The sequence below is a fragment of the Lonchura striata genome, chromosome 1 (assembly GCF_050655825.1).
Source record: "Lonchura striata isolate lonStrDom1 chromosome 1, ASM5065582v1, whole genome shotgun sequence".
Lineage (NCBI taxonomy): Eukaryota > Metazoa > Chordata > Aves > Passeriformes > Estrildidae > Lonchura > Lonchura striata.
The window spans coordinates 45,127,506-45,141,478 of NC_140703.1; the positions used below are offsets into that span (position 1 = coordinate 45,127,506).

The window sequence follows — 13,973 nt, forward strand, 5'->3', positions numbered from 1 at the left end:
CCTAACTACTGAGTTTTCTGTACATTAGAAATGTAAAGATCATAAAATATTTTCAAGACAAATGTAATGGGACTTTTTTTAAAAATTAATGCATGTTATGATAGCTTTGAGCTACCAGAAGTTCATAGTTTTTAATAACAGAGGTACTTATATATGTTAGCATATATGTATTGAGAAATTTGTTACAATCTTTGTTCAGGGAAAGCTTCCATTTCTGTTAATGAAATTTTGCCAGAAGAATAAGCAAGATAAGTCTCAGAGTGCAAGGAAAAATTTGCTTTATTAGAACTGTTTTGAGTGCATCTTTCTGGAACCAATAAAAATCCGGAAAACCTTTCATTTTTAAAAAATCTAATTTTATAACTAAGAAAAAAACCATTGAACCTGGTTTTCTTAAATATCTACTTATATTGGTTTCTTTTCCCCCAGTATGCCTGTAGGCAGTACCAATCCATTATCCTAAAAAAGCAGTTTGATCCTGCAGGGCACTGTGGAGAAGAAGCATTTCTGCACTCGCTGTTTTGTGTGATTGGTTTGGTTCCACATTACCACAGTCACATTTCATCCACCAACTCTTTGGCCACTGTAAATATTTTTTCTTGTTTCTCCTTTCTGTATATAGCAACAGATTGACTGGGAATTATAAATGAATGTATGCTAATTAAGACAATAAAGTAGTTTAAAGATACACAAATGTTAATAGGATTTGAAATAAGAGGTGGCTTGAGGCCACTGCTGTAACTAACAGGCCATTTAAAAATTATTAGCATCAGGCCCAGTGGACCAGTAGTAAAGTACAGCTGCCTTTTTAGTAGAGTAGCAAAGCTAGCAGCTCCTAGACCCTGAGCTTTACTCCAGTGATCACAGCTGTGAAGTGTGCTGAACTAATTTTGCTTATTCCTGCAAATGCCAGTATAGAAGCTACTTGCCTTACATAATGCCTAAGGTGATATATACAATATTTCATTATTCTTAAAGCAGTCTTTACAGCAAATTGATTTCAATACATCAATAAAGACATGTTCTTGCATACCAAGCTGTAAAATATTTTATTAAATTTCAATTGTCTGTTTTCATGTACAAAAGAACTGTGTATATTGCTCATTTTGTTGACCAAACAGTTCAGTGAAGTGATGGACTCCGCTAGGCTAAAGTCCAAAAATAAATAGAAAAAACATAGGTTTCAATTGAGAAGGCTGCTGTTGGAACAGCAAAAGAAGTTTACATAAGATGACAGCTATTTTAAATCTCTTGTGATAAACATGATTAAAAAACATTTGTAATGGCAAAGCCTGTTTGACAATGTCCCTCCTTTTCCCCCAGACCCCACAGTACATCCTCCTTTGGCCCATTCACAGAGATAACAGGGTGCCAGCCAAACAATCTCAGCTCCCTTCTTATCTGTCTTCTTTTCTAAAACTATCACCAGCACATTTTCCAGCTCTGTAGAAATCCCAATTATAGATAGTCTATTTCAAAATACCTCTGGATGGAGCCCCATTCCTGCCAAAGATATGAGAGAATAAAATGAGAGGGGGCTCATGCTCCTCTTTTAAATTAGTAAAAGTGTGGAAATACTTAAGATGGTGCCTGAAAACCAGGCATAGAGAGAATAGAATTAGGTGAAAATTCAGGAAGAAATTGAGAGGACTGAACAGATATTTTTGTCACTGCCTTTTTTTTTTTTTTTTTTTTTTTTTAAGCAATTTCCAACTACAGAAGTCAGGAGCTCTGGCTTCAGAAGGTGTATTTTTTGTGAAATGAAGTGAATTGGTGCATAAAACTGAATATTGACAGCTGCTTTAGGCTTGGACCAGCAATGCCCTCTCACTTAAGTGGTTTCAAATATATTTTGCCATCGTTTTGTTGTGCTTTACAGACTATTGTTCTCATTTATAACCTCACAACCTAACAATGTCATAGGAAGAGAGATGGAAACAACATTTTTTATTGTTGTGCCAAAAGCAGGATGGGAACCAAAATATCTGCATTACATTGTGCCTAAGGAGAGCAATGGGGAGATAGTTTTTGAGAAGCAGTTTGATTTCTTTGGGTTTATGATTTTAAGTTAGTGGGTAGCACTGACATATTTTTGTGTGGTTGCAAGAAAGATTCTGGTATTACTGTAGTCAAGAGTGTAATAATTAAATTCAGTAACATCAATTGATTTTAATGCAAGTTAGCAGTTTTGCTTTAGAGGAGAATACAAGGTGTGCTCAGCAATTTCTGCCTATGAAAGGCGGTGTTGGGTTTCAGAACGGCTACTTGAGTCAAGGGGAGATAGGTCATGCCAAGTATTCAAAACCTTTACCTCTGTTTTACAGTCTGCTTCTAGTTTGGAAGCCCTTAAGAGATTCATTTTTGGGTAAAGACACCATTTTGTTTAATGTTTTACAAGTACAGTGTTACAAAAGAGGTGTTCATTCATAATGGAAGTTAATGGTTCAATGTAGAAGTTAATTATTTCATGTGAAAAATTGTTCTGTGTGGTAACAATGCTTTATGAGACAGCAGAAACATTCTCCTCTCATAAACTGCTAGGCCCTCAGGCAACATTAAGTACCCATAAGTATCCATTTGCATAAGTATCTCCTGCCCCAGAATTGAAATGAAATAAACTCTCCTTGGAAACTAAACATGGAGAAATATGTAAGATAAATATATTAGACACAAAGTGATGTACTTTATTAGGCTTATCTGCATACTTCTTTTAGAGACATCTAAGCTAACATCTATCTGTTTTGCTGGCAAAAGTACTGCAAAATTAATCTGTATTTCTCCAAAATGAAGAAAAAAATGGTAGCTATTTTTATCTGTAAACTTCAAATGGTTCTTCTTATATGTAAGAAAAACTTGTGATTACACAGCTATGAATAAAAAGCTATTTTTATGTAATTAACTACATGCTTTAGAAGCTACCCTCCTATTTAAAACTGATTTTTTTTTCCATCTCTTTTTCTTTTGGAAAGAAAAGTTTATTTTTAAATATGCCTTCTTTTTCCCTTTTCAAGATAAATAAATAAATAAAAAGGCTAGATTTGCAGAGAAGTGGCCATCAAAGGATTACTTCTTGAAACAAAATTCATATTTTTCTTTGCTCTGTTTCATTAAAATAGTATATGGGGCAAGGTTTTATAAAATCTTAGATTTTAGGGGAAAAACAAGCTGCAAAGTAATTTGTTTTCTCTACAAAGAAATATTTGGATGAAGTCCAGATTTGAGCTGAAAGAAGTAATAGGTCTTGTAAGAAAATTAATCAATCCAAGAAAGAGAAAAAATGTTTAATCAGAGAACCATAAAATGTTTAATCACACAGGCAATCTAGATAAGTTATCAAACATGATTTCTCTAGATATTCTTTTAATGAGGATGGGTTTTCCCTCAGCTGGCAAACTGAAAAGGTGATAGGATTTTGCAAGAAGATCTCTAACCATCAGGAGTATCAGAGGTGAAATGTTCACCTCAGTTAAGCAACTGGGAATTTTACGATTGATTCCATAAGCCAGTCTTTTACTGTAGTCCAGTCTAATTTCCATGCAATCTGTTATGCCTCTCTAAGCTTTTATCCTGAAGCAGAAAAAGAAAATCAGAGATGGCTGTAGAGACTTTGTCCTTGAGAAAACCTGCCAGTGCCATAGGAACTTCCTGCCACGTTTAACTTTTTAAAAAACTTCTGTAGTTCTGAAAAGCTTGGAACTCTCACGTTACTGGTATTTTTATCAGCTTTTACAAACAGCCAAAAAAGAACTTCTGTACCGATGTGGATTCTCATTCATGTGACTATGAAAGGTAAATGCTGTATGTGGGTTCTCTATGGGAGAGCTTTCAAAAAGAAAGTTTTGGCAGAATTAGGGATATGCACGTGTATGTGCATTGCCAGGCAGCTATAAATATCAGATCCATGGAGTGCACAGGACTGGAGGACAAAGGCACAAAGACTGGATGAATTATTGTAGAGCTGTAAAGTGCTTTTAAAAATGAGAAAAGATTTGTTAGTGTTCAGCAAATATGGAATTCATGAGGGGTGTTCTATCAAAGAAATTAGCCAAGGCACAGACGAAAAGGAAATTTTGTAAATAAAACCAGTGGAAATTTTTTTCTTGTTCTGTAAAAACATTTCATTGGATTTAAATTATGTGGAATTATATATTAATGAAAGTAAAATACTTCAGTGGTGCCCAAGTTTTCAGATGGAAAGTATTTAAAGATTAAAGCAGTTTCCCTCTCAGAAATTTATTAATGGCCAAGCTACTTTGTGTTCTTTATCAAGAAATGAGAGTTGTAAGCACTTTTAAGGAAAATAGAGATACTTTATCTCTGTTTGAGAAATACCTAGAGCCCCTAGCTGCAAGGGATCTGTGTCCGGTCATATGACATGGGCCTCGGAGAAGTGCAGCTCTAAATCACATTGAATCTAGGGATGGAAAGGGAATTAAAAATACAGAGGTATTTTTCCTAAAGTAAGATTGTGTGAACAGTTTTTAATCTATCTATCTAAATTGTGTCATTTCATTTTGCAGTTAAAAAGAGAAAGATACCTCTAGTGGATAAATCAGTACACAAAATTTACAACCCACTTTAAGATCTGTCTTTGGAATATACTTTTTTTTCTGGTTTAGAGACAGAAAACAAAAAACAAATTAAACCCTTGACTTTTGGGTGGTAAGAATAAGGTGAGACAGACTCCTCCACTCTCTGTGTGCCCCTCTTCATACAGAGACACACGTGCTTGTTTCACAGCATCTGCAATTGGCTTGGAGGAAACGTCAATCAATGTATTAACTTGTGGAGAGAAAATCTTGCCTCCAAATTGAAATGAGCAGGGTCTATGCCTTTATTAATGTTCAACTCTTTATTAAAAAGTTTAGCTGGGCAGGGGGCTTGACGCGGAGCTCGCCCCCGCTGTTGCAGCTTTCCCGGCAGCCGAAGGGGGAGAAGGCAGCAGGGTCTGCCCCTGGAGTCTCCGTGGCACGCTGGTAGCCGGAGGTGCAGAGGTGTCCAGTCTGTATCTGGAGCCCCGATCAGCAGTCTGTCCTCTCTCCTTTCCTCCTGGCACACTGGTAGCCCAAGGGATGTGCAGAGCCTGCTGCCGAGGTCCAGCAGCAGCTATCCCTCTCCTTCCCTCCTGGTAACCCCAGGAAGAGCTGCTTCTTTGTTCCTGCTTCCCACAGCCCTGTCCAGTCCGGTCCTCTGGAGGCTATGGTGACAGGTCAGACATAAACTAGGGGTGTGGTTCCCTTTTCCCCAGCCAGTGCACCTGTCCAGCCCCCTCCACTGTGCCCAGCCTTCCATTTAGGGGTGTTTTCATCCCCAAAACCCCCTCCCATGATTCCACAGGCTCCTCTATTTGCATCCCAGTCCTAGAATGGCAGTGTGGGTGGGGGGTGTAGGTGATTCCCAGGAGCAATTAGCTAATTAACATTTCAATGTCAGTACTTAGTTTGAGCCAAGTGCCCCAGCCAGGCTGTTTTGTTCATAACACATATGAAGCATGGAGAAGAGTTCAGCAGCTGGACTTACAAGCCAGTTTTGCCTGGTCTCAATGGTCTTGTGTTTTCAGCATCTCTCAGGATAACCTTCTAAAGTTAAAGTTCTGTAGCTTTGTGATCTAAGACATTGTACACAAAATACCATATTGAAAAGTTTAAATTTATTTTAAAATAAGAAAATACTGGGCATGTTAGTTAAGCTCATTCAGTTCAATTTTTCCATTCAATAGGCAAGCAATGCACTATCACCTTTAAATATTGTTTCAGGAATTGTCTTTGAGCAGAAATAGTCTTTTAGAGACAATTCACAAAAATGATTTCTGGAAATGTGGCAATTAATTAAAAAATACAGTAAGTTTGTATCTTGTTTTGCAATATGTTCTCACATCTGCAGCTGAACAAACAGAATTGCATTTCCCCAATTACCATTTGATCTAGCACATTCACCCAAGGCTTTAATTGTACTTAGGAGAGGATTTTTAAATGAGCTGGTAAGTTGCTTAGAAGAGCGTACTAGAAGGAATCCACTGCTGTGAATAGAAAACACTCATGAATTTTCTGTGTTCGGTATATCTGGTGTTGAACTCCAGTTAAAATCTCCTGCACACTTTTTAGTACATGCTTCATCTTATGCCTACAACCAAACACAATGACCTTTAGGGCAAAGGCTTACGTAATTTTAGGGTTTCAGAATTTACTATGGAACTGCAAGAGACAGGCCCACTAGGTATAACATTCATGCACATTGGGGTAGCACTCAGAAACCACACTGAGACAGCTGGACCATTGTGCTAAACTTTTTACAGATATTTAATAGGAGACTGGCCTTCCTGTCAAGTGCTTATGGTCCTCAATGGAACAGACAGTTTAAACCTTCAAAACTGAGACATGAGAATGCAAAGTGACTCGCTCCAGGGGATGAATTTCGTTTCAGTGATTCAGTACCCAACATACCAGACTTCTCATTATGCAATGTCTTATTATAGGAGGACAAATGTTTGAAAGGAATAAATACTCAAGAGGGTAATACTTGTGACTCATTTGGGTTTTTTTCTTTGTTTTTGTTTTTTTTTAAGCTGGAAAGATCATAATGTAGTCTCTTTTTGTTCACCTCAACCATTAATACGGTGTTAAATTTTAGAGCAAAAATCTGGTTTTGGTTAAAGTAGTGCTGTGATATTATTTGTGGTTATAACACTTTAGATATGTTGCTACCTGATATGTTATATACGCCTCCTAAATACAAGATAATTAATTTGCTTGAAGGAGTTTGTGATCAAAAGGTAAAAGTAGATGATGATTTAGAGGATGCAGGGTCTATGAATAGAACACAAATAGGGTTTTGTTGGATGTTGTTGGATGTGTTAACTATATAATTTGTAAAGAAGTCCTTGTTTCCCTTTGTCCTAGTTTGGATAACTGTATTTAGAAGTATCCTATTCTACTCCAGACAATTTTTAAGATAGTAGTAAACTGATCCTAATACCTCCATAATGTTTTTCATCTACCCACTTTATGAAACACTACTTTCTTTTATATAATACTGTCTGTCATCTTATATCAGTGACTTAGTTCAGCTTATTAAGTTCATCTGAATGCTGGAAATTTTTCTTAGTGCAAGAACATAATTTAGTATTAAATTATCAGTCTCAAACACAACTGAGGAAGAGCATGTGTTTCAAATCTGTACTGGATTTGGGTGCAAGGTAGTTTAAAACTACAGAGGGATGAATTTACATCACTTGTCTTTTAGTTCCAGAGATCTAACTGGCCCTGTGTCCTCTTCCAGGAGGTGGAGGTAAGTGGAGTGATCAGGAGGAGATGGATCAGAGAGCAGAGAGGAGAAAGAGACTGTTGGGATGATCTGTGTAAAATGAACTAAGAGATAGTTGGACATTTTAACAGGAAATGTCAATGTCAAAGCTCATCTCCAATATCACGGTTCTTATGGACATAAGTTTATAAATCATTTGACATTGGGAGGTGGTTCATATTTAGATTAAATTATTATCCCGTCTGTGCTTAATGTCACATGTAGATCTTGCATCTCCATATGGATAGGCTGTTCCTCTTGGAAGGAGTTCTTCAGGTCAGAAGAATTTGCACAGTATTTTTTACATCAGTGCTGGCAGGTGCACAGCAGCTGAACAAAACAGTGTATATGACTGTGACCCCAGAAGACTGATGGCATTGCTGAAATACCTCATAATGAAAGTCTTCATGTGCTATTATGGTGGCACAAGGAAATGTGGTTCCCTAAATATGCTTTTTAAATGTGTTGCTCTCAGGAGTTTACCAGATCAAAGAAGCATAGAATAAGCTAAGTTGGAAGTGACCCTCAAACATAATCAAGTCCAACTCCTGGCTCTGCACAGGACGATCCTCAAGAGTTACACTACGTGCCTGAGAACATTGTCCAAGTGCTCCTTGAACTCTTCTTAGGATTGCTGCTGTGATCACTTCCCTGGGAAGCCTGTTCCCCAACCCCAACCACCCTTTAGGTGAAGAACATTTTTCAAATATCCAGCCTAGACCTCTCCTGACACAATTTCAGGCCATTCCTTCAGGTCCTGTCACTGCTCACCACAGAGAAGAGATCAGTGCCTGCTCTTTTTTGGCTGGGAGGAGGGGAATAGAGGGACAGACTCTTCAAGAAGATGCCAGGGGCCACTCCTATGTCAGGCGGAGTTTTCAGCCAGCTGAGCTTGTCAGTGATGCTGTGGTACCTCTGTGATAACACATTCGGTAAAGGATAAAAAACACTGCATAGGAGCAGTGAGAGAGTGGAGTGAGAATATGCAAGAGGAGCAGCCCTGCAGACGCCCAGGTCTGTGCAGGAGGAGGGGCAGGAGGTGCTCCAGGTGCCAGAGCAGAGAGTCCACCACAGCCCATGGTGAAGTAGCTATGCCCCTGCAGCCCAAGGAAATCCATGGGGATGCAGAAATCCACCTGCAGCCTGTGGAGGATCCCATGCCAGCAGGTGGAAGTGCCCTGAATGACGCTGCAGCAGGTGGAAGTCTGTCGCACTACGACATGAAATAACACACACGCACGTTAGATGCAGAAGAGGGAAGAAAAGAAAAAAAGAGAGAGCTTTATTTTCTGAATTTGCAATATATAGAATTCTAAAAGTGACAGTGGGTTGGAGGATGAAATTGCTACTTCTCCAACCACACTGGTCAAACCAACAGTCTTATCAATTTTCTCTATCCACAAAGAAGAATGTAAAACAATCATATTAACATGTGTGAAAACTCCAGTAGAAATATGTAAACATCAGAAAGCATAAAAAACTTCTAGAAGATCTTTGAAACTTTTAAAAGAATAGGGCAACAAAAGTCCACAGTAGAGCCGGCTCCTGGCAGAAGCTGTGGCCCAATGGAGAGAGGTTTTCTGACAGGAATTGTGGCCTGTGGGGGACCCTGCAGTCTGAAGCAGTCTTTTCCTGAAAGACTCCTTCTTGGAGTAAGCACAGGCTTACAGTGCAGCAGTTCTTGAAGATCTGCAGGCCACAGCAAGGGCACATGCTGGAAAAGTTTGCAAAGGACAGTATCTCCTGGAGAGATCCAATGCTGGATTAGGTGAGCAGCCTGAGGAGGAAGGAGAGTCAGACAGAAGTTGTCATTGACCAGTCATAATCCCTAACCCTCATTTGGATGTCCAAAGCATAGGAGGAAAGGAAGAGACAGCAATGAAAGACTGTCCTCATATCTGAAAACTTCCACAATGCAAATTACTCGAGTCTTTAAATTTTCACACTTCCACAGTTTGCATTTTTGTGACATATCAATGTGTCTGTCAACATATCTGTAATAGCTGACTGTGCCAGGGCTTCCCACACAAGAGTTGAAAACATAAGGGAAAGCACTTTATAATGCCTATTCCAGAAACTGTCCTGGAACACTCAGGGTCAGTGAGTCATGGCTGATGAAGGTTTTATCATGTTACTGTGGTGTTAGGCTGCAGGTCTTCCAGGTTCCTACATATATGGTTCCTATACTTGCTCCTGTTTGCTGCTGAGCAAAACTAACATTTTTTTACTAACAGCTGTGCCCTACTTATTCTTTGTAAATATATTGTTTAGAGGATTTAAGATATGTGGGTATAACTTGAGAATAAGAAGTTGTTGGAATTTTTTTAATTTTTGTTTTTCAAGATAAGATTTGTGTTTTAAGTAAGGGACTTGTCTTTAGAGCAATAGCAGGAACTTTAGAAAGTATTTCTCTTACAGAGAAAGAAGACTATTCCGTGTGTCTCAGTAAACCCTTCAGTATATACAGGTTTTTGGCATTTTGGCATTATGGTGTCATTTCTTAACTGAAGGTCCTGCAAGTCTCCTATTCTTTTAAAGTGGTTGTACTATCATGTAGTACAATCAGCTAGAATAGAACACATCTAATTCATATTACAACTACTGCAATAATGCTGTCTTGGTGCTTTAAGATGCAATGCAATGTTTTTTTCTGGAGTCTGTTCCAAGGGAACAGGCTGGGTGGACAAAGGATCAAGACTAGCCCTGGGGGAAAGCCTAGGAGGTGTTGGTGGATGAGAAGCTCAGCATGTCTCAGCAATGAGTGCTCATAGCCCAGAAAGACATTGGTGTCCTGGGCTGCATCCAAAGCAGTGTGGGCAACAGAGCCAGGGAGGCTCTGCCCCTCTACTCTGCTCTGCTGAGATCCCACCTGCAGGGCTGCATCAGCTCTGGGGTTCCAGGACAACAAGGAGGCAGTTGGAGCCAGTCCACAGGTGGGGGGATGCTTGTTCCCAGGGCTGAAGCACCATTCCTTGAAGACAGACTGAGAGAACCAGGTTTCAGCCTAAAGAGAAGGCTCCAGGCATAACTGCAGCCTTCCAGTACCTGAAGGGAGCCTACAAGATAGATGTAGAGAGTCTATTTACAAGTGACAGGACAAGGGGGAATTGTATTAAACTTTAAGAGGGTTGGTTTAGATTAGATATTAGGAAGAAATTATTCACTGTGACAATGGTGAGGCACTGGAAAAGTTTGTCCAGAGAGGTTGTGGACTCCCCATCCCTGGAGATGTTCATGTCCGGGCAGAATGGAATTCTGAGTAACCTGACCTAGTGGCAGGTAACCCTGCCCATGACACGGAATATTGGACCTAGATGATCTGTAATGTCCCTTTCAACCCAAACCATTCTATGATTCTATGAGTCTGACCTCTGCATTCATCCCATCTTTGGTCAGACCAATGGTACTGCAAGATCTGCAGGAGATAATAGTATGTGTAATACAGACAGTAAGTTGTCAGCTACTAAGGGGTATCTGGTTTAAAGACAAATTATTCAATATTTTTCAAAGTATGCTCATAAAAGTGTATTTGTCACTGCTTTGTATTTATGAGGGAAAAAATCTTGAACAAAATTTTCTTAGAATGCTAGTATGTGACTGTTTTACCAAGCATAATTTAGTTAATTTTTAATAAGTAAAATGCCTTTGGAACTGGAAAAAGGATTGGCAAATTCAGGTAGTCATGTTTGCCGGGAGGCATTTTCTGAGAACAGTAGTGAGTTGGAATGCAAATCCTCATGGCTTTGCTGATTTTGTGGTTGCTGCTGATTACTGTAAAATTGATTCAGGAGTGTTGCAGCATCTCTGCATATGTTTAAGCTTCATCTCCATAGTGTCACAGGCACTTTTCCTCTCTGTGGGTTTTGTACTGAGTAAGAAAAAAATCTCATAACCCTCATCTTAGCATTTTTTGTTATCAAGGAGCAAAGAAGGGCACTCTTGTGTTATTTTCCAGTCTTGATCTCAAGTATAATAGCACAAGTTTTCTTGGATTGGCTATTTCAGGACTTTAATGATATTCAGATAATGTTTTATCGTATTTGGATTTAGACTGGGGCAAGGGTAGTTTGCTTTGAACGTGAAGAATTATTATTCTGTTACTCTAAGTACTTAAGGGTAATTTTATGTTTTTTAATGAAATTTCAAGTTTGAGTTTTTCTCCATCCTGAGAATGAATTTGAGCTTTAACTCTGCTAAGTGTACCATTTCACAGCTTGGTATTGATTTCTTGAATTTTTCATCATGTGGATTCCTACTATAAGGGCCATTTGTTACAAAAAGTACTCTTTGCCCCTCTAAAACTGCAAAGTACAACAACAAGGAGCCTTAGGAAGGATTTTGTCTAAACAAGGAACACATTAAGTAACTACCACTTTGATTTTTACTCAAGGAGAATGTTGATCTTAAAAGAGGTGTGATGACTAATGAGAACAGAGAAGTCACATCTTTCTTTCCTGGTTCTTCAAGAACTGGTTTACTGAAAGGCAGATGCAATAAGTGTCTCTTACTAGAGCTGTAATGTGTATGATCAGTGAAGTTATAGAACAGATTTTGATGTAAAGAAAGCTTTAAAATATGAATATAGATTGAAAATGGCATAAAATGCAACCAGAAGTTACTAAGGTAGTAAAGGATTGATCTCTATCTTCCAGTTGCCAAGAGAATGTAATAAATTAGACATGGTCTTAAGAGAAGTGATTTATGGAAATTAAGACAAACAGAGTCAAAAGACAAGCATGAAACTGTGGAGAAGATGGCAACAAATTTTGGTAGGAGGTACCTGGCTGGAGAAGCACAATTATAGGAGAAAGATCATAACTGTCTAATTTTACAATAGGTACAGAGACAAAAAGTCAGGGTACCATGATGGAATTCACTGGAGAGGCAGATAAGTACATCCAGCAGAGCAGACTAAGACTGTAAGCATACAAACAAGTAATTTTAAAGGAGTGCAGAAATATATGTGGCATGATGGAAAACAAATAACAGTGACTAATGAAAATACTCTGCTATAAGCAGCAACTCATCATTTGCAAAGAGCCCAGAAGGAGCAGACTTTTGATCCCAACATGATCATCAGCCATCACTGAGGTTCATATTTTAGAAAAACACAGTGTTGTCTCAATATATATCAGAAAAAATATTTTATGGTTGAGATGGGGAAATAATATTAAAAAAAGCAGGAAACCTTTAACAGAAATTCTCAACATGTCGGTCATCTGCATTCAGGGCAGATGAGGTGGAGCTGGGAAAGCAGAGAGCAAGGTTCCCTGTGATGATTAGTGGAATGACAAGCCAATCATCTGAGGGGTCTGTGAGAAACTGTTTTATGTGGTCCAACAAAGAAAATACTAAGAGGGTTTTTTAAGAAATGCACATCTTGAAGGTCAACCTAGGTAAAGGAAGAAAGCTTTTGAAAAAGCTTTATTGGTATAAAATCTGAATTAAAAATCATTAGGATGGAAGCCATAACAGTGGAGGAGAACATAAAATCACAAAATTGCCCTCAAGCTACTTATTCCAGTTTTGGCATCAGAACTGGGTAAATCACCCAAGTCTTAGGAGAAAAATGCAGTTTTCATTTTCAGCAATAAATGTAATAGGAAAAAATTAAAGCTGGAGTGGTTTGAATTTGCTAAGTATGTACATTGTTCCCTGAGTGTTCTGCACATGCAGAATGACTGTGAACTCCCAGCTAGTGGGAGGGTGCCTTAAGTTTTCCCATGTTTAGGCAACATGTAAGAATGGACTTTAAAAAGAGAGGATCTGGAACAGGATAGCATGGGAAATAGTGAGAGGAAAGCATAGAAAATATGATGATCCCCTAAATGACTGTTCCTTTCTTCATTTTCTGTGTGTCTGGGAGAGGTAACACTATTAATGATCACACAGTTTCTAATAACTTCATTTGTACTTCAAAAAAATGGGATGTTTTTCGTTAGACCCTTTATGAATTGAGAGGAATGCAGTAGATCTGCAATAAAATACCCATTTGCCTGCTTTTATGTGCAGAGATCAGTAAAGTCCTTACCCAGTGTGATGAAATCAATAGAACTCTCTCTCTATGTCTTAAATGAGTCCAAGAGCAAATCAAAACTTAGAATATATATTCAGGTCATTTGTTTTCTGGTTTCCAGTTAGCACAGAGTAGAAATAAAAGGGTTGGGGCAAAAGTCAAATCACATTGACTTACTACATTTTACTTAAACTGCCCTCTTAAAGTCAAGGAGATTATTCATGAAGATGATTTTACTCAATGTCTCTAGGAGTGTTTTAATGTACCACAAGGGCTTCCTGTTTAAAAGGGAGCAAAGGTTGTACATCGTTACAATTCAAAATGTCCAAATTTCACTTACAAGGTCAGTAATTTTCACATTTTAGAATGTGAACATTTTTTAGTTCAAGGTAGTGGAAATGCTCAATGCCTGATTCTATGCAGAGCTATGTATGTTGACTTTTTTCACTGGTATACAAAAGCACATTACTTATTTTACATTTTATTTTAGAGTAAAACCACTATGAATTGTTTAGTGTTCTATGAATAGGATCAGAAAGTCACAAAATTTTATTTAGCTATTTATTTATTGGTTTCCAGAACAAAGCACATGTGCAAATTGAATGTAACTGTACACGCAGAATTGAAAATCTTCAAATTAGAAATTTCAGGAAGT

At 38.3% G+C, this 13,973-nt stretch overlaps 1 protein-coding gene across 12 annotated transcripts in view; it reads left to right on the forward strand.

Moving 5' to 3' along the window:
* The window catches only part of GRIA4 (glutamate ionotropic receptor AMPA type subunit 4), a 212,006-nt gene that overhangs the window by 54,953 nt on the left and 143,080 nt on the right, over positions 1–13,973 (forward strand). The gene's annotated exons all lie outside the window — the stretch shown is intronic.